A 19,843-nucleotide genomic window follows, 5' to 3' on the forward strand; every position below is an offset into this window, starting at 1 on the left:
ATATATCAAAATAGTACTGATTATTTGAACTAAACAACTGCAACCGGTTTTCGTTTGCATTTTGGGCAATACCCTAAGGATTAGGCCGCTTTGATGTGTAATATTGAATATATAAAACGCGTGAATATCATACCTGTGAATAGTTATGTATGCATGGCGGTAAAACGCCATATTTCCACTGGAATTTGCAATATTTAGCCTTGAAATTTACTACATTTGCATTTTTGTCAGTTTGTTATATTTACTATTATTCCATGCCATGCCCAATTCGACAATATTCTAAAAGGTTCAGTAGTTAAATGTACCACATAATCCACATAATTCTAAAGCTGGTAGGGAAAAAAGCCTTTTAATAATGATTGAACTGTAATTTTTTGTGAACTTCATGAGAGAAATAATCGAACAAATACACACATACTGTGATACATTGGCTTGGAATATGCTCCAAAACGTGTGAAATTGAACATTTGTTGTGCAATCACCTTGCAAATATCAATGAAACGGGATCAAAATTTGAATATAGATTAACCAATCTGATTGGTTTTTATTGAACCAATCGTGGAGTACAAAAATTGACCAATGACAAATTGACCTGTGCACAGAAATAACCAATCAAGTTGTCTTAATTTTGCTGAATTATGCAAGAGCCTACAGGCTATAAAACAGAGCCGTCTGCAACCGTTTTATTCAGACACAATTGCCTTCATGCTAATTTTGAATGCTTCCTTTTCTAGGAACAACTCACCATATTTTTTGTCGTTTCAGCTACAGAGTTAGTGGGTTGTGGGTTGTTGGATGTTGTGTCGTCGGTTGTGTGTTTTGTGTTGTACGTTCGTAATGTCTGCCAGTAGGTTTGCGAGTTGCCCTGTAGCTCTGGCTTTTTCCTGGCCACACAAAGAACACATTTCGGTTACTCCTTTTTAGGAGATTGGGTTCGAGTCCCATGAATGTGTCAATTTTGCGCTGATATCTAATGTGGTCCGTCTCTAATACAAAAGCACAACATCCAACGGACAATCTGCATCCTTTCACCACACCAACTACAAGTGTTTCCTCATACAACAGAATGGAACTTCCAACAGAGTAAGGAGTCACCAATACCCAAGATGAAGTTCTCGTAACTTCTCAAACAGGACAGGATGCGTCACTTGTTAATGAAGTATTCTCGATGTTTAAGGGATCCTCTCAGTTAGACGTCCGATCAGAGGATATTTCAAAGTGGTAAGCTGATTTAAACTTGTGATTACTGTGCGATTACTTCACCCATTTTAATAAATATGAGACCACTAAACTCATTGCTGTCTGCTCGTAAACGGCGCACAAAGATAATTTCGATTTTATCTGGAAGTGTTTTATCAAATCAACTAGAAATTGTGTTATCTCAAAGAAAAAACATTTACCTATTTGTATAAATTTAGTTCATTTCAAAAGCTTTCCAATAAGCCAAGATATTTATTGCCGAACTTGTACTTTTTAAGTTGAATTTTAGAGAAGCGAAAATACGCAAAGCCTTCCAAAAATCTCGCCTAAAAACCTTCAAATATTTGTAGTATACATTGAGATCAATATTTTCATCTATTTTACTTGAAATACAGTCGCTTTGGCGATTTGTAGTGATATTTCCAACAAACGTGTTTACAAATGGAAACTGGAAAATGTGCATATAATATTCCATATCACCATATTGGCGAAAATTTGACAATTATGACTTCTAGGGACAATTTTACCCTGGAAATCGATTACCAGGCTTATTTTACCCCCACGGGGTAGGCAACCTTACGTTTTTGACACCTCTAACCTCACGTGACAACCACATGTGCGTGCGGCTGAGCAACGCCTCGCTATACACAATAACAAATAAAAAAAGCTATATTTTTCGAGTTTTTCTGCCCATCCTGACTTAAAAACTATCAGAAAAGATAACTAAACAGTTTACATGTAACGGTTAAAAGACGACAGGATAAAATTAACGAAGAAAATAACGATATTCCAAAGGCGAGTTATATTTCCGTTTGTAATCCCGTGTAATTTGATATGATTTTTAGAGCTGCACTGCAGTGTCAGGTTAACAGCAATATTGATTAATTTCTGGATTAAAACAGAAGCGATTGGGTTAAAGTATTTTTCTTCAGCTATATTTTGGTGGTATTTTTGTGCTTTTCAAATTAAACGGATTAATTTAAACATTAAAAAACCAAGATAATTTCATGATATCTGGTGATGGAAGGCATGACAAGAATTATGCCTACACAATATTTTGCTGTACAGTTCCATATGTCATTCATTTTACACTGGTGTTATTAAAAATAGATTTATTTTTCTCTCTTTCCTATTATGTAATTGCCATTTACCAATATACAGGGGTTGGGGATATTATGTGAATATGAAAGAAAACAGCCGGCATTTTGTTCTGTATATTCTTTTTGTTATAGAAGTCACAAAATGACATAGTTCGTTATAGGGTTTTTAGACTAGGCAAAAACACTCCAATGGAATTTTTACCTTTGCGTATAAGCATCACCAACCATGCTACCACAATGATGCTAAAGACGGGCGTCATGTAAACAATTTCTGTGTGGCAAAGATCCGAAATTTAAAATGAGAAAACTGAAAATAGCTATTAGTAGTTTACCTTGGACACAAGTGTAAGTGCCGGATACTCTTCCAAGACGTTCTCAAGAGTTTTAGGCGCACGAAGGATTTCGTGCCTCCTGGAAGGGAAAGTGACCTCCATTAATTCCTTACTCAGGTCTACGTTTTTGTTTCGACTTTTGGCCATCTCCTTCTTTATCGCTACCACATGTTCCCTGCAGGTTTCTGCCGTCTCGCCTTCAGTTGCTTCCGACAACACCGACAGTTTAGACGACCCGGCCGTTCGTTTGGAGTCACTTTCCTATTTGAATTAAGTGAGCAAGTGTGAATGTGAGTGATGCTAAAACCGAAGTATAGTGAAATTTCACTTAGGATAAAAAAGAAGGAAAACAAGATAACGGTTCGAACAAGAGCTCACGGAACATGGCGATTTTAGTAAGTGCATTACGTATAAGGGGTAAATACTCCTTCGAGTGTCACAGTACTCCTACTTCTCTTCTTTCTTCGTTGGTTTTTAAATATATTTTTGTTTGCTTGTTGCCATGAAGCCTGCAATAAAATCATTTAATATATATATTATAGGTCATTTGGTATTTTCCGTTGAAGAGTCATATCTTTTTACACTGTATACTATACAAAAATACGCGACGGTTTTGAACGAGGGTATGTAGAGGATTTATTCAGGCCTGTGAGCATTACGAAATGACCTAGGGTGCTAACTAACTAGCGTATTATACGCACATGAGATAGGCTTGTAAACTTATTGTTTTAGAACCAAGTTTGTCTGCTAAAAACGGCTATTTTTAAATGATTAGAAACGCTACGTGTTCACGTTCCGTTTTTTTAGGATTCGTCGTATGAATCTGAATGGTGGAGCAGACATCACGATTGAACTGATCGCGCAGATTACCAATGAGTTCCTGTTTCTCCAAGGCGGCAGTAACGGATGGGGGAAACTGTAAAGGTATATGTACTCTGTGTCTCCATTTTCAATAGTCAATAATGAATAAAATCAGGTCTTATATAATCCTTTCAAAGGGGTATTTTAATGGTCTGTGAGGCGATACCTGAGGACAAGCTAAGTCCAAAACTATAGAATATGAATAGAATGCCATTGAGTGGGGATGTTTCACTTGTTCCATCGGTGTAAAATCTACTATCTCTTCAATAGGAGCGACCATATCATCAGCCAAAGACTCTACCTTGATTGCTACTGGGAATTCCGTTTGCTGTTTGTTTGATACCTCCTGGCCAACTTCGTCCGTGATGGCTTGCCTTATTCGAACAATTTGTCCCACCTTTATATTTATATAAATCCTAAAAGGGGATCTGTCGATGACTTAAGCAAGTTCGCCGTCAACAACTACGTACATCATTGAAATGTAGTATATATAGTATATATATATTTATATTATACCCAAACACTCCATAAAATGATGATTTTCACGGTTTGCATTGCCTACACGCAATACATCTAGAATATTTCGCAAATTACGAGCGAATGACGAGTTTGAAAATTTAAAGATTTCAGCAATGCTACGTGTGCAGAAACATGGTGGGTCATGGTGACATTTTCCGCAGTAAAAAAGTTTACCCATACAGAGGCTTTTGAAACATCGTTCTTCTATGCGTTTTTACTAAACCAATTAGTATACGATGTCCATTTTGTCAACATATGGCAAAGCAAATTTTTCACACCTCTCTAGTGGCCGTTTACAAATTACGTGGCGCATTTTTGGCCATTTTTGACACCCCCTTCTTACACATACTATCAAGTTGTGAAGGCAACGATTGTGGCTGTTTTCCTTGTTGTCTGGTTTATGTTGTCCCTTCTACAGCGTTCCTATCAACTATTCCTCTTTTTATCAACCGTCGTCCCCTTTTGCTCTCACCCACGACCATCTTCTCACCCCTTCCCCCAGTCATTTGGCGTCAATCTGACGTTAATTGAGGGGACCATATTCATATCTGCTGTGCCTGGTTAATTTCTTTTGAACACAACTCACTTTCAATAAAAATCATCCTGGCGTAACAGAATATATGAATATAGGTCCTCCCTAATTAACATTAGATTGACAGCGATGCCCAGTCCCTCTGTTCAGTCCCTTTTAGCGGGATTCGAAACATCGATTTACCACTTAAGAGACAGTCGTCTTCGCCTCTAGACCACAAGTTCTTGTACTGGATAGCCATGGTTATTTAGTTTACTTTACCCTTTTACGAAGTTCATAATAAAAAATGGTTTTATCAGGATTCGAAACATCGATTTACCACTTAAAAGACAGCCTGCTGAAGACATGCTGAACGGCCATGGATGTTTAATTTACTTTATTCTTTTCACAAAGTTCATAATGAAAAATGTCATGGCAGGATTCGAACCATCCATTTACTACTTGGGAGACGATTGTCTTCGCCACTAGACTGCATGATCTTGCGCTGAACCGTTATGGTTATTTTAATTTATTTATCCTTTTCACAAAGTTCATAATGAAAGACGGTTACTGTAGGTTTCGAACCATCGATTTAACACTTGGGAGACCATCGTCTTCGCCACTAGACCACAAGGTCTTGTGCTGGATGACCTTGTTTATTTAGTTTTCTTTACCCTTTTCACGAAGTTCATAATAAAAAATGGTTTTGGCAGGATTCGAAACATCGATTTAACACTTGGAAGAAAATTGTCTTAGCCACTAGCCCAAAAGTTTTTCGGGGGAATGGCTATATTCATTTGAACTACTTTATCGTTTTCACAAAGTTCATAATGAAAAAAAATTATGGTAGGATTCGAACAATCGATTTAACACTTAGGAGACCTTCGTCTTCACCAGTAGAGCACAAGGTCTTGTGCTGGATGACCATGGTTATTTAGTTTACTTTATCCTTTCACGAAGTTCGTAATAAAAAATGGTTTTGACACGATTCGAAACATAGATTTAACACTCGTGTTAGCCACTAGACCACAAGTTCTTCGGGGAATGGCTACGTTTATTTGATCTACTTTATCGTTTTCACGAAGTTCATAATGAAAACGGTTATGGTAGGATTCGAACCATCGATTTACTACTTGGGAGACGATTGTCTTCGCCACTAGACTGCAAGATCTTGTGCTGAACGGTTATGGTTATTTAATTTATTTATCCTTTTCACGAAGTTCATAATGAAAAACGGTTATGGTAGGATTCGAACCATCGATTTAACACTTGGGGAGCATCGTCTTCGCCACTAGAGCACAAGGTCTTAAGCTGGATGGCATTGGTTATTTAGTTTACTTTATTCTTTCACGAAGTTCATAATGAAAAGGTCATAGCAGGTTTGGAACCATCGATTTACCACTTGGGAGACAATTGTCTTAGCCACTAGACTACAAGATCTTGTGGAGAATGGCCATGGTTACTTAATTTACAGTATTTCTTTTCACGAAATTTATAATGAAAAACGGTTATGGTAGGATTCGAACCATCGATTTACCCCTTTGGGACCATTGTCGTTGCCAATTGAGTACAAGATATTGTGCTGAACGGCCACGTTCATTTAATTTACTTTATCCTTTTCACGAATTTATAATGAAACACGGTTATGGTTGGAGTCGAACAATCGATTTAACACTGGGGAGATCATTTAAGTTTGACAACCTTCAATCCAGCTGTTTTTGAAGCATTGTAATAAAATTTTTGTGTTCCTTCACAGGCAGCTAGTGATCTACAATAAAAATAACCAATGATTCAATATTTTGTCCACCACAACCCAAGGTGTGTGTACATAGTTTTTACTAGTAAACAACTCTAACATGACTTTCCCTGGACAAGTAAAGTTGTCGGGTTTAAATAGAAATAAACACACTTACAATGATTTCCCAACTTCTTCTTTTCGTTCCCGTTTTCTTCTATCCGATTCGTTAAACAAGTTTTTAAAGAAATTATCTAAAGCTGATAACGTGATGTTATCATTGAATCACCACCTTTTCGTGTATGGAAATGAATATTGTGTTTCCATATTGCTTAATTCACGATCAATATGGCGGTGGTCGGTAGCTCTATATATTTTTTATGATATTTATTTTATCTAACGAGTTTCGTACATCTCGACCAATTAATATGGCATTTAAGAATATTAATTGCATGGATTTGGACGGATTGGCTGCGGATGGCATAACCTTGAGTATTTGTAGAGATATTGCTTTTCGATGTCGGGTCAACATACAACGAGTTGGTTTTGAATCTAAATACAAAGTCTCATTTGCGATTGCTAAAGAACCGAAACATGGATTTGTTAGTCTAGTCCTATGTGCGAAGCCTTTTAAGCAGGATCTAACAATGTGTGTGGATGTTTCGTCTAATCCTGGTCCTCAATCTTTTGATAATAATCAGGCGGATAAGATGTATCAACATCGAAAGCAGTCACGTTTGATGAACACGTTTCGACCCGCTAATAATCCTGAGGAGCTTAGTTCAATGCTTGGGCAGTTGAATCTACAGAAAGGTTGGTTGTTCCATATGACCTATAGGAATATTTTCTATAATACCTACTTGGCAAACACCTCCGCGACACTATACAATCACTATCATCATGCAAATCATCAGCCTGTAAACATATATGGCAGAAATGATATTAATTAAGAGAAACATCTCATCAATATTCCTTTATCAAGCATTGCCAACACCTGATACAGCTGTTACTCAGCTTTGTTCTTTTGGTCTTCTCAACTGCCTGTCTATTCGAAACAAAGCCAATTTAGTCAAAGACTATGTGGTTGAGAATGAATTTGATATATTTGCGATAACAAAAACCTGGCTTCACCCTGACAAATTTGATCTTATATCTATTGGGAATTTCACCCCGAAGGGCTACTCTTTAAACATATCTCGAGACAACAAGGTAGATGGGGAGGCATTAGTATACTATACAACAACACTTAAAAGTCAAGCTGGACTCGGCGAACATGTTCACACACATTAAGTGTTTCGAACTGATAGGTATGCAAATCAATGTGTTATCTCAAATTCTAAATATAATCGTATTATATCGACCTCCATGTAGACGATAAGTCGGAATTAACAACAAAAAAAATTCTCAATCTTGTTGATTCTTTTAATCTGGAACAACAACAACAACAACACACATTGCTGGTCACACGTTAGACCTTATCTTGTCTCGCCATGAGGAAAATATTGTTCAATCTATTGACGTTCATGATCCATCTATATCTGACTATTACACGGTTACATGTGAACTCAATTTTAAAAAAACATTGTTTCAGAGAAGGGTCGTGGAGTCACGTAAAATTAAAGCAATCAATATGGACTGATTCTTTAATGACATTAGGCTATCTCCGATTATCACTGGGAACACGGCTGATATTAGTGCGAAAGTCAACCAATACAACTCGGAGCTGTCCAGAATTCTGGATCATCATGCACCACTTATCACCAGAGTGATAATTAGTCGTCCAGCTGCACCTTGGTACACTGAACAAATTAAAAACGAAAAACGTATCAGAAGGAAACTCGAGCGGGTATGGCGTAAGTCAAGACAATCCTGTGATCGTCTAAAATACAGTCAGCCATGTCACCGTGTCAGTGAGCTATTATCGGAAAGTCGTACTCATTACTATTCTGAAATTGTTAGAGATAATGGGAGTGACCAAAAGCAATTATTTAAAACCGTTGGAAAGTTTCTACATCATACCAATCTGATCAGAATCTAGCTAACAATTTTATGACTTTCTTTGAGGACAAAATTTTGTAATAATGTAATGTTTTGGTATTTTGATTTTTGTTTAAGTTCGTGATGTATTTCTATGTAGCCTCAGTCTTATCCTAATGGGAATTTTTTTTAGATGTGAAGAGAGGACGGCCATTCGAATTAAAGTACTAAATGTGCTTTGTAAGATATTAGGAACGTTATCTCCACTATATGAGGTATAAAATGTTGGTACTTTGAATAAATTTTAGTCCATTTTTCTAGACATTAGCGATATTATGAATTTTTTTTTTAGTTTTGTAACTCCTTGTTTTTTACAGGGAGAAATACTTGAGAATTCAGTGTTGCCACATTTAGACCACATTGCGAAAGATCGGGATATTTTTGTGCAGATCCGAGCTGTCCAGTTTCTGTCGATGTTATTGAATCCTCTGATTCACCGAAAGTTTGCGATGTTTTGCATATAATCGAGAAGGTACTCAATACAATCCTTTTCAGTTGGTTTCATTTCTCCACTCCAATTTGCCTCTTCATTAGTGATGAGCTGATACTGTACTTCAATAAAAAACTCTCTCTTATCAGTGAAAGCTTCCTGACCTGAACCCAACCATATACCCGCGAATTGGATCGTTTTACACGGGAGTCGTGAATGCAAACGCATCAGTGAAGTAAAAGGATATATATTTCATTTATCAATTCCAGATTGCCACTGTCCAGTAGATCCTCTCAAGCGATACGTTAAGCCGTCGTGTAAAGAACATGTAAGGTAATTATAGAGACTGCAAGGTATTTGTAGGAACATCTAGAGACATATAATTACATCTAATCACTGTAGATTGCCTTTGTTGCTGCAGCCTCAGGATGAAACAGCGTAGAAAGACATCAAAGAGGCTGCATTAGGATTAGTACGGGGAACTATTTTGGCTTCAAGCTAGATAGGGATTTTTGTCAGGACTTATCGTTCCAGTTGTATAAAATGAAACTTTTCACAATGAATTCGAAATCGTAATTCATCATGGTATCAATGCCCCCCCCTCCTCTCTCTTTCAAAAATTAGGCCCATGTTCCATTTTTAATTTAATAAGTGGGTTCTTTATAAAGTGATAAGCTAGCTAAAGCTAATGTTTCCAAACTATTTCCACATCAACATATGCTATATTTTTGTGCAGAAGATTAGTGGATATAAATAACATTGGAGTGAACGAAAGGTTCCAGTGACGTTAGAGGTACTATTATTGTTTTCAAGTTTCTTCATAACTTACCTGTGTGTTCATTTATATATATATATATATATATATATATATATATATATATATATATATATATATATATATATATATATATATATATATATATATATATATATAATACTTGATATTGCCAGACATTTGAATATTTGTGATTTGAATAATTCAACTCAGGCTTTCATTCCATTTCTATCCTTAGGTCTCAGATTATCCTAAGGGATTTGTTGTTGTCTGTGGTGGTTTAGAACAATGGTATGTACCAGATGCTGCTGTACCAGCCATATAATAACAAAAGGATAAGATACCGGTTATTTCTGTAAATTGAAGTTTTACATTTTGTGCACCATTTTGCTTTTGTTTTCCAGCTTCTTTTCACATCAGAGAGGAGAGAGGAATTGCTGAAAAAGATTATGGAATCTTCTTTCAATAATGTTGGTGTTATGATAAAGTATGTGAACATTTTAAGTAAACAAATTTTAAGTAAATGACAAAATGACTTACATTCAGGTTACTTTATTTACGTTTTAACCGTTTTTGACAAAATTCTTTCCAGGTCTGTAATTTACTTTGAGCTGTATTTGTTATTTCTTTTGCCTCGGTTTTAGGCAGAAGAAAAGTTCCATCAAAGTGGAGTCGTTTTTTAAAACAAATTTGGAAAATACAGTTGAATGATATATTGTTAAGACAGTATTTCGTTTGTCCTGTGTAAAGAATGTGAGATATGACAGTAAATGACAAATTTTTCGTCTCAGTGATGACGAACATATCACATCAATGTCAGAATTCAGCGTCTATAAAGAAACTCCTCGGATTAAAGTGAGTTATGTTTTCTAAGAGTCTATCCTTTTTCTCATTTTAAAATCGTTTTGACACTCTCAAATTTAGGATCCTGTTCAAAGAACGCTGTGTTTCTTAGAAAGTGTCTTTTGGAAAGAGATCCCGCGACGTACAATATCGTGACCCTTCATCCCCTTAGCTCATTAAGTCATGCGACATTCCATGTCAGTTCCAGTAATTGTTCATGTCTGACCTTGAAAAAAACACTCCAAACACTCCAAACACTCCATGTCTTCTGACCTGGATTCACGTTTACTGCTTTTATCGTCTTTTTTATTTCACGTTTCCATTTTGAACATGTCCAATTGCAAAAAAGTATCCAGCCGAGTTAAAATAGTTTTATTTTTGTAGTTACTTTCCAGAATATACCGTATATACCGTATAGAATATTATAGTTTTCAAACTTCTTTTGCTGTCAGATATTTTCAAAATTTGCTATCGAAACCATCCTCAGTTGTTGGGGCGGAATACACAAGCGGTCGGCTGAGAAATTACTCGTCTCCTGACAGGTAGTGTAAGAAAGCAAATTTTGTATGAAGCTATAAAAAATATTTCTTGTTTTGAATGTTTGTATTTCACTCAATCTGGGATACATTATTGGCTGGTTTGCTAGACGGTGTTAGAGCCAGTTGAAACGAGATGTTTGCGTAAAAACGACCCCAACGAAGAAAAGTACTGTACGCTTATTCATAGATGATTGAGCGAAAATTATGGTCAAAATTTTCCTGATGAAAATCTTGTACTGCTATGATTACCCTAAATACGATCCCTCATTTCATTCTCCTGCTGACGTATGTGATCTCATATAACACACCAACAATTACACTTCTCGTCAGGTATCAGGCAATAGCATTATTCCTATTAGCCAGTTCAATACATTACATACAGCAAAAAGAGAATTGTTTTTTTAAGATGATATTTTTCAAGGTTATCGTTGGGGTCCATTGTATAATGTTGTTGACGAAGAAGTAGAAAGCAGTAATTTAAATTCCTCGCTGCGTCTCCAGGTGAAATATTTCTCTTTTTATTTCACTTTAAATTTTTGAAATATCTCCAAAAGCTTATATTGTCTTATGACTGGTTCCTTGCAGGAAATTTAACCGAGGCTGTGTACAGATTTAACTGCAATATTTCCTACTGCGGTCTACTTCATGCAGTCACCCAAGACGTAAGTTGACAACTTCTTATCTTGTACTTTTCTGCAGACAAAATCCTGTGTAGAGAATATTATTGCCTTTTTATTGAGTTTTAATGTTCTGTCAAAATCTGGATTAAGGCTGTTTTCCACTCACGTGTTTTTTATACGCACGTACACGCACGTAAAAATCTAAATCCTTGTTCATGCTACCTTTGAAAGGACTAAGTGAATAAATCGACCTACAATCATGTGCAAAAATTATTGGGACACGGTCATGACACCTAGTATCTACCCCCTCTACCCCCAAAACAATGTTGTTTCTATGATACCAAGCCATTTGATTTGCCGAAAATATCACTCTCAACATTGTCAATGGGGGAAGGGGGGGATAGTAAATAGTTCAACAAAATTCGTGACATAATAGTTGTCAAAATGAAAAAAGTGATTAAGATACGTAAAGTTTCATAATGCACATGATTGTAGATGCACGTTAATTAATTTAAAAGCATTTAAATTCTCCGTAGTGTACATGCGTATAAAACGCGTAAGTAGAAAGCAGCCTTTAGTGTAACTAAGCGATTGCTAAGGCTGCATAGTTACGCCAAATGAAAACATTTGCCCATTTCGGCTTCTAATTGAAAACATTTAGCAGGGTTTAAAACGTGCAAACAAACAACACGGTACATTTAAACTGGGTTATCCAATATAGGCAAAGAGTATGGTTTTAATAAAAATACCCTAACCTTCTACTGTTCTGTACACAAATGTAGACAAAACACTAATAGTACTCCCTAAAAACCACCGTAACTCCAGCCTAGTCCCAGGCCTCTCATTGCGCGTGTTTTATATTTCCGTCACGTCACCGAATGAAACGCGCGCGAGAGGCCTAACACAAAATATTTTCTAATCTTAACGGCCCATTTAATGTTGTGAACTTGAAATTAGAATTGTTTTTAAAGTAAATGTTTGCAATTTACAACAGTAACCGTTATAAAGGAAGCGAGAATAATTTAAATGGGTGGATAGAAGTTTATTATAATCATAAACATGTACGTACGGACTCGAGTTTACTTGATAGTCGATAGCGTTGACGGCGAACGACATTGAAACGTTTGTATGAATATTTCGACTCCTGGCAGTATAATTAATATCCTGTAGCTTATTTCAAGCAAATATTTGACTAACGACGTCGAGCAAGGCCAGTTAACCGCGCCGTAGATCGTAAACTGACTTCAATTCAGAAAATGGGGACAAAAAGTCCCCACATTAGCCAAAATACAAAACATTTTGTTCTAGGCCTCTCAGTTCCCGTCTCGCCGCGTATAAGGAACGTTAAGAGGCCTAGGGACTAGGCTGCGGTAACTCTGGTTGCAGAGTTGACTGGGTCCGAATCCATGAAATGTTAGTTTTGAAATTTTCTCGCCAGAAGTACAGCTGGAATATTAAGTCTTTTAAACTCCAATATATATTTCAAACGATTTTAAATATTTTGTAGGACTTTTCTCGGAGAATAAAGAAAGACTTATCATTAATGCCATCACAATGCTCATTGCTCACGAAGGTATTGTATATCTTTGCCAATAAATTTATTTAGTGTTCAACCCTAAAATATACATATTCTGACTGCTATTACCTTCACAGGTGTTCTATATATACATAAAATAGTTAAAAAGTTTCGTCTATTTGCAGGAGACCAAAACAAAATATGAGATAAAGATCTCGAAGCACTGTTTCACGATTTGAGAAGTTGTGTTCGATCGAAAGCAGGTTTCGCGCTTTCACAACGCTCACTAGGCGAGAAACGTTTATCTTTAACTGCAACACATGCTGTTTACTCAACCAGTTCACTTCCGTGAGAAGGTTGGTGTGAAAACTGTGAAAGCTTTGAAGAGGAATAATGAAGCCGTGACTCACGCCGCTGTCGACATGTTGTGCGTGCTCTATGGCAGGTAAAGACAGGGCTTTTCTTTAAGTGGCCAAAATGGTCAGACCGGACATATTTAAATTTAAAAAAGAGTATTTCGTTCAGAATATAGCGGCGAAATTTCCGAGCTAAATAGATGCAAGAAACGAAATACGTAAACTCAGCCAACTTTGAAATTTGCATGTTAACAGGATCCAATTTTATCGAAACCAATTCTGTTGTTTTATATAGCCAAGGCACGATAACTATGACATTCGACAAGAACAGATAAACAAAAGCTCTCTGTTATCCTGTGAAAAATTTCCAAGCAGTTTGTTAGGAATTCTCACGATAAATGTGGTAAGATGTGTGGTTTTGGTTGCCTATAATCTATGCTGAACCAATTCATTTTATTTTTCAATCCCTCTTGTATGTATATAGCCTTGTTTTGGAAGAGAAATTCCCTTGCAAAACTCAGCAAGTGATTTGTAGCAACTGCCTTTGTAATTTGGACTACCTTTCTAATTAACACAAGAAATAGATTAACCATGAAAACTTTTGTTCTAGAATCGTTCCACTGGGGTTTTAGGTATAAGTGGATTGCTTGATTTTTTGACGTTTGCTCTGTGTCCTCCTTATAGGTAAGTTCAAGTTGCTTTGCAATATATCAAAATAATGGGGGGGTGAAGTTGGACATTCATGTTAAACTAATAGTAAGGTGTGATTGCTTCTAATATTTTGAATCAATCATGTGGTCTGTTATAATAAATCGACTATTGCATATTCCTCTTAGTGAGACAACAGACGATGAACAGTTTGGGAAATTACTGGAGAAAGTTGCAGGTATGCTACAAAGAGATTTGAGGAGTTTTCATTCAACTTGCCTTCTTAGTAGTTTATAGCTCTTTGACTGACGTTGAGAGTTGATTAAATTGCCTTTCTCTCTTTACATTTTTGGTGAAGTCTACCACGACCACTAGCTTGACCTATGCATGGGAGCAACTCATGAAGTCTGTTATTTGTGTGTCTAGAAATCGGTCATTGCATTTATCGATTGTTCCAGGTAGGTTTACGATAAAACTGCAATAAATAGTACCAATTTTACCATTTCTTCGCTTATGTATGTTTTACTATTGCCCGCTAATAGTTCTTACCAATCGTGGTTTTGAATTCGTTCCTCAACAATTTCAGCATCCGTCGACAACAATTGTGAAAGGTGCTGGTATGGTTCTGAAGGCGATAATCGAGGTACGTTTTATTCATTCATTGATCCATTCAGAATTTTCTGCTTTTGACGAACGTCATTTATAATGCTCTGCCCTTTTTTAGCTCTGATGAATGTACATATTAGTTCAGTTGATATTTAAGAGGTTTTAAAGCGTCTTAATTTTGAGAAGTATTATACACACTTCAATTCAAGCCAGGAACAGTTGATGGAAAAATGAGTCAACTATAGATCCTCCGGCAGGAATCGCTTTTGCGATGCCGGTGCAATGCTCTTGTCACTGAGAACGTATAGTTGACTAATTTTTCCATCAACTGTTCCTGGCTTGAATTTGAAGTGTGTATAATACCACACGAAATTAAGACCCTTTAAAACCTCTAGAATATTCCTGCACCGTGTGAAGTGCCTAAAATCATCTGTTGATATTTATTTAGAACTTCACTTTAGGAAGCTGATGAAGAAACCGCGGCAAAAATACAAGATTTGGCGCTTGCCAAGGGCGCTCTACCAAAACGCTTACGCATGGCCATGATTACGCAAAGCACTGATAGACGTTCGCTACTGAACAGGTGCGAATTAGTGTGATAAATTAACAAATTGTTGCAGATGTATAGCCTCGATTCCATCCGGAGGACCTGAGTTGTATTTTAGCAACATTCTTAGATTCATCTTAAAACTTGTGATTTTATAATCCTCTATATACTAGCCATCTGTAAATAGTTCAATTGAGACTAACAAGCATACTCCATAAGTAATTTATAATCTTTATTGTTGGCATATAGGCAATTGAGTGGACATCTAGTGGCTCTCTGGACAACTGGTCATCCAAGAGCAATGGCATTACTTGTGAGAATAATGTTCGTATTAAAGCAGTTATAGTTTTTAATGTCTAAAATATACAATAAAGTTTAAATGCGGGATTTCCTGTTCGTAAGTTTTGGTTCATAAACCATTATGTAATAAATTTGAATACGATTTTCACAGCCTGCTGGTTTGCTCTATTACCTTGAAAGCCCTGACGAGGTAGGAAATCTTTGAGAATTTTTTGCGAGGGCCATTATTTACATAAACCCATTGCAGTGGTTCTGACTAACCAATCATAATAGTGACTAAGTGGTATCAACTGCTTTGGTAACTAAACTCCATCATTCATCCTTAACTGTGCCAACTGCCCCACTGACGAAATAATTACATAGTAATTCATTCAGAAGTGTAAAACCTTTTTGTAAAGAAGCAATTTTGTTGGAAAGTTTTTATCTTTCCTTCAGCCACCGGAGACTAAAGAAGATCATTTATCAATTCGTGACAATGTAAAGCTTGCAGAGTACGTTTTAAAGCAACAATCGTGTTCCAAAATTTCATGATGCATGCTTGTATGTACGTATAAGCCTGTTATTTCACGCGCTATACTTGTCTGTTACAGCTCAGGAAAAGCGAGAGGAACGTCAAGGAATCAACTTGAAGGATATCTCTCGCATTGGAGGACAAAAATAGGATTCAAAGCCAGGAAAGATGTGAGAATTTAAATCCAGTTGTTTTATTACAAGTAAGTGTTCATATTAAGAAAATGGGAAATGTTCTAGTCGTTTGAAAGATGAAAAAGCAATGGTATTTAAACGGATCTTTTTTACAGATTCAGTCAAGATCTGACAGCGTACAACCTGATTTGGAATTACAAGGTGAGTCTCGAAGTTAAAGTTAGTTTCCATTGAAAATATAGGAAATGAAAAGGTAATGGAGATTTCCTGTCGCTATGAGTATAACAAGACAATTCAATAGTCCTGACCTCTTTCTCTAAACTGTTGTCGTAAAAGAGTATGAAAAAATTTCTTTTGTTTTCAATGTGACAGACGCGAGAGGAACTTCTGGGGCTCTCGAATCTGAGATGCGCAAATTTGCAATGGAAAAAGACCTGAGTGGAAACTACGTTGTTTTTTGGAATCACCTTTAGTTTGAAGTCCTGCATGAATGTTTAGCTGATCAACTGAAAATAGGTTAGTGATAAGCCTTATACTGCTCTAGCTTTTTAACAGTTCTTCTTAAAGCGCCCCCCCCTATCCCTTGATCGCAATCAAACTCAGTAACGTATCTCTCCTATCAGGCGACTATTATTTGAGAGTCTTGTTGGAACAAAACGACGGGGAGACGCCGATAACAAATGTGTGAGTCCACGACATTTATCTATCAGGATTTGCAAATATTAAACTACTGTCTTGCTTCCCGCGTCATAAAAACGATTCCAGATACCTAATATATAATATACCTCAGCGTCTTATTCTCTATATTGCTGCACAGTTCACACAATGTTATTAGTCCTGCAGTATGTAGTAGAGAAGTATAGAATCATGGATGAAACAATTCATGATTCGATCGAATTTTCTATTTTGTTTTCAGGCTCGAGTTGTTTAACGATCTGTACTACAGACTGCGATTGACAACTAAACCAACTATGAATGTGCAATGTGCTTTCCGGTGAGGATGTCGTTTAGCGCGAGTCTAGCCATGTGTAGTCTTCGAAGAATGAATGAAACAAGTTGGAATATTTTATTCACACGCGAAGACTAAAGTTTATGGAAAATGTCAGGAAGTGATTGGCGCTTTTAATGACACCAAGCTAAGGATCATCTGTTATTGATCCAGTGTTACTACAGGAGCCTGAACTAAACTAACTTTATTCATACTGTTTCGTATTTTTAGCCCTTACATGAAAATGGCATCACCAACAGGGATTCGAAGGTAAGCGCGTGTTATTTATTTATCACTACTGTCTTTATATCCTAAACTTTAACGACCATAATTTAACTTTTTCATCTCTAGCAACAAAATGTTTTATTGTGTTCCTCGGATGACGAAACGCTTATAAAGGTTTGTGTCGGTTGTGTATTGAACTTAATCTCAATTCAGAGTTTTGTCCGTGATTTCGTTTTACGAAAGCAGAGCGCATTCTGCGAACGTTTTTTGCGTACATGGTGAAGACTAGCCGACGGTCACGTTCGACAGACGAGTCTCTGCGAGCAAATAAAATACTCAGTTACGTAGCTAACACGACAATTTAGTCATGCTCTGTTAATATTTTGGAGTTCATTCACTGTGAAAACAATGAATTTCTTAAGAAATTAATATGATAATAACATAAAATTTGCATAGCATGACTGAAAATGCTTCAGGTAAGATCACATCGAAGGAATATGCATCCTCATTGACACACGTGGTGGGTTAAAAACGCGCTAGTTCTTCCGATAAATTAAAGAACAGTTCCATACCTATACTTTTGTACGTGTGAAACTTTTTGCTTTATTTTCTTTTAATTGTGAGAATCCGACCGTGCAGCAAACATTAAAATCAAGCGATAACACTAAACTTGATTGTGATAGCCCTGAGTATATACGGCTATAATAGCTTTGTTCCTCATAATGATATGCTGGATTCCCCGTCCAGGTATCACTTCTAAAACATGCTTTTTTTTAATTGTATTCCAATGCACCTAAGTTAGTAAAAAACCTGACAAACCCACAGGAGGGGTAAGAATGGAAAAAAAGAAAAAAAATTCATCGTGTAAACAACTTATTTCTAAATCAAAAACTCACTCTTACATAAGCCACTTATTGAAATATTTTCGCTATATATTTCAGTCAGATGGATCTCTCAGTCATTTCTCATTCCTTAGTGAACAAATAGTATTTCAGTGAATTGCTAGAACATACCTGAAGAACAGCTATAAACTTCAATTCTCAAAGATATGTTGCGTACCATGTCTTTGGATGAATGCGGATGTAAAGCGCGGTTACAGTTGGTGATAGGACATTTTCCACTAGTGAGTCTCTAATGAAATGAGTAATTTGTTAAACAATTAATCTTAATCACACATTAAAAGTTATATATGACCGCATGGAAATGATGTGATGCATATAACGTGAGAGGGTAATCTGTAGGAGCCTTGCTTATTAATCCAGCTAACCCTGACTAATCCATTTATTTTGTAATGAGCGAATTTTTGCCCGTCGGAACTATAGGATACAGAGTAGCTCTTCACCTACTAATTATAATTACGGCGACTTTGAGTGAAATCGCTCCGACAACATCTTTTTGCCAAAGTCAATTTGAATGCATTGGTCCTGGTAATTTTTCCGTGCAGATCAAGAAGCTGCCTCATTTAAGCGACCATGTCCTGTCGACTTATCCGCATTCCGAACAACTTTTGCTATTATCTGGGATGTTATGTGTCTTCAGTACGGGGGGCAATAATTAGTATCAATTATTCTATCTTCCGGCACCAAAACACCATCGAAACAATCATCAACAAAAATGAAACGATAATGCAGATAATTGTGCCATATATGGGGCCTCCAGAATTGAAACCAGTCGAAGTACAACGTTATTTCAATTGATTTTGTGAAATCTTTACTAGGGGTTAACTTCGAATTTTATCACATTCCCATATAGGGGAATTACTGAATAAAAAAATAATGTCGAACAGTCTTAATATGACATAATAATAAACTGAACATATACCATGTAGCCTGCAATATTTACCTTGCTTGGTATGTCAGTCAATCAAATCCATGTATGGCACAGCAATGGATGGAGGTGTATTCAGTGAATAGATAAAGGTAATAATTGTTAGCGACTCTTGGGTTGCCATAATTTATTTGATCTAAAATTGAGAAACAAGGAACAAGTAAATTAATATATTATTGTCCATAGTTGTGAGGCTATCAGCATTGTGATATTCCAGGTTCGTGCGTACCGCTACCATGGGACAACATACCTTAGCGAAAAATAGTACTTCAGTGAATTGCTAGAACATACCTGAAGAACCGCCATAAACTTCAATTCTCAAAGATATGTTGCCATATCAATTCGGCTCTATATGCAATAGAATCTACAATTGAGATTACAAGAACATCACTTTCACACAATTGAAACTATAATTGTATATGAATCACAAGGCCCTATACTGTGTAGTAACAGCATGTATTTTGTGACTTCTATAACAAAAAGAATATACAGAACAAAATGCAGGCTGTTTTCTTTCATATTCACATAATACCCCCAACCCCTGTATATTGGTAAATGGCAATTACATAATAGGAAAGAGAGAAAAATAAATCTATTTTTAATAACATCAGTGTAAAATGAATGACATATGGAACTGTACAGCAAAATATTGTGTAGGCATAATTCTTGTCATGCCTTCCATC

At 36.4% G+C, this 19,843-nt stretch overlaps 1 long non-coding RNA gene across 1 annotated transcript; it reads left to right on the forward strand.

The window, feature by feature from the left end:
- The first annotated feature begins 11,111 nt into the window (after nucleotides 1-11,111).
- Nucleotides 11,112-11,499, forward strand: LOC114533458. The gene is made up of 3 exons (XR_003688061.1): nucleotides 11,112-11,212; nucleotides 11,304-11,383; nucleotides 11,468-11,499. It is a non-coding gene; the product is annotated as an uncharacterized LOC114533458 (long non-coding RNA).
- Nucleotides 11,500-19,843: the final 8,344 nt, after the last annotated feature.

The sequence above is a fragment of the Dendronephthya gigantea genome, unplaced genomic scaffold, assembly GCF_004324835.1.
Source record: "Dendronephthya gigantea isolate DGI-Jeju-01 unplaced genomic scaffold, DenGig_1.0 000090F, whole genome shotgun sequence".
Lineage (NCBI taxonomy): Eukaryota > Metazoa > Cnidaria > Anthozoa > Malacalcyonacea > Nephtheidae > Dendronephthya > Dendronephthya gigantea.